Raw genomic sequence first — 2,543 nt, 5'->3', positions numbered from 1 at the left:
AAAGTGCAGTGGCAGGAGAAATGGAAGCACACAGGTTAACATGCCATTGCTTGCCCCCCATGGCTGACACACATGCTCATCAGGTCTCTATTGCAGAGAATTTGGCAGCAGGGTCCACCCCTGCTCACTCTACTCACAAATTCCTGGCCCTTCTGGAAGTCCTACAGACCACATGTTTGAAACCCCTGGATTGTTCTAACAATTTTAAATACACAGCTTTTCTTTAGTACTGGCTACTGCTGGCCTTTTCAAAGGTCCATATATATATATATATATTCCTGCTCTATTTTATTTGACACACATACTTTTTTTGCATTTTGACTGGAATTACAATTTTGATTAATATTTTATTTAATAAGGTGGGCATAGAACTCCTAAAACATTCATGATTAAAAAACAAATCTCTTCACCTGTAGGAATCATTCTAGTCAAAATCAATCTGAGTTGGGGTGTTCTATTTATAGAAGCAAAAACATTTAGGATAGGGACAGAAATGACACAAAAACCAGCACAAGAGAAGATCAGTGCATATAAACTGCTTTCAAAATAGCCAAAAATGGTTTAAGGTAAATCTGGATGGAGGTAGTATCAGATTTAACTGATTTGGATTAAATCAGTTTATTGAAATTCTGTCCTAGAATCTCCTCCGGATTCAAGTTAATTTATAGTCCCTGAGCATCCCAGTATACTTTGTATCTCCCCCATAAACCCCTCCTTGCAGACTGGGCAGGCTAGCCTTATCCCAAACTGTCTGCTCCACCTAAGCAGGGAGGCATGCTCTAGCAGCCCCAGTCTCTGGCCCAAGCCACTTCAGTGAATGTCTGTTCACTTGCTTATCAGCTAAGTGTAAACAGCTTAGACTAACCTGTGAAGAATTAACTGATTCAGCCTTGGGCTTTTTGACTATCTATACTTAGCCTTTAAGAGACGGGGAATTTTGTAATAGGCACATTGCATTGTTATGCCCCTTCACAACAGTTTTATGGGAGTTCCTGCTAGTATACCAATCTCCAGTGGCAATCTGGTTCATCATAAGAAGGTGGGAGGTCTATTTTGAAAGTTTATGCTAGTCTTCCTCTAAACAGAAGGAATGCTTTTCTAAAATGGTATTTCTTTATACAGGTAAATTGGATACTAGCTGATTTGTAACTTAATAACGTATAGTACAAAAAAAAGTTATGGTAGGAAGGAACTCATCCTCCCTAACAGTCAAGGTGGTTGGAGAAAATAATAGAAGATATGGAGAGGAGGAATCTTAGGAAAGGGGTGAGCCTTGTAATGCCAATACAACAAGAAAAATGCTTTCATAGCAAAGTTATGCAAATGTTGCTACCATTGTACTGACAATAGTAATCATAGACGTTTTGGGAAAAAGTATATTGTAGATAAGGCAAATATGTTTTGTAGAGTTATCATTAACACGTGACTAATAGGACTTGGGTAAAAAAACAAGTTAAAAAAGGGATTTCAAATTCTGTTGTGATATGCAAAACAGCGCTTTACTTTACAACCACAGAACCATGGTTTGATATACCAACTTCCTAAGTTTTTGTTTTTTGTAATTTCTTTGTCAGCAAAAAATGTTTGCAGCAAACTCCCATAGCAGAATTCAAACAAGGTTTTTGAACACAGGTGTCAAATGCTGATGAAAATTATGCTGGGGTGATGGAGTTCAGTAAGATTTAAATATGTAAGCCTGAATGGGGATGATCTGTTTCTTACATGTCTGCAATCATTACATGGTGACAACAGTTTGTTTTTTTGGTTTGGAAAACTTTTCGTGTTCCAGGTCAAATTTAGCCAGATCAGTTCCAAATCCTTTTGACTGAGCAAAACTCAATTGTCCAAACACCATATGTGGCACTGCAACCAGCAAGTATCCTCCACCCCAGACTTTTCAGCCTGGGGCTTCAGATAATTCCAAATCCATCGGCAGGCATCCTATGTGCAGGCCCAAGCCTAGTTTAGGGTTCAGATGCCCCCAAGTCTTGACTGCCCTCAGCCAACAGCCACAGGAGCAAGCTAGGGAGGAATCCCTCATTTCCTTAAAGTAGGCATGTAGCCAAGATCCTCCCATTGGAAGCTGGCCAGAGGAAGCTAATTACAAGACTCACAGGGTGTCCTGTCCACAGTTCATTTGGACAGAGCTATACCTTCCACTTCACAATGCAATTAAAATCGATTTTGGCTTGGTTACTAGACCAGTACAGTGACTACACTTGATCTCAGCTGACAAGAGGGTGACAATGTAAGCAAGGTTCAAAACCACCTAAGACTAAATGTAGAATCTTGATGTCAGGAACCTACAAAGCTTGGTGGGGGCTGGGGGGCAGAGTTGTGGGATGTCTCACACATTTTCTTGGGATTGTTTTATTGATAGGACATGTGTAACTTCTACATATATGTAGAATCAAGCTGTACTTAGCGCTGTCATTATGTCTGCCTAAACTGTAGTATTAAGATACAAATATGATGTTGACATATTCTTATATTTTAGCCAAGAATATTTAGTAAGGCAGCGATTAACTGGAAGGACACTTCTC

The sequence above is a fragment of the Alligator sinensis genome, unplaced genomic scaffold (assembly GCF_000455745.1).
Source record: "Alligator sinensis unplaced genomic scaffold, ASM45574v1 scaffold1308_1, whole genome shotgun sequence".
Classification (NCBI taxonomy): Eukaryota; Metazoa; Chordata; order Crocodylia; family Alligatoridae; genus Alligator; species Alligator sinensis.
The sequence above is the reverse complement of the archived record's forward strand: the minus strand, read 5'-3'. Positions refer to the sequence as shown.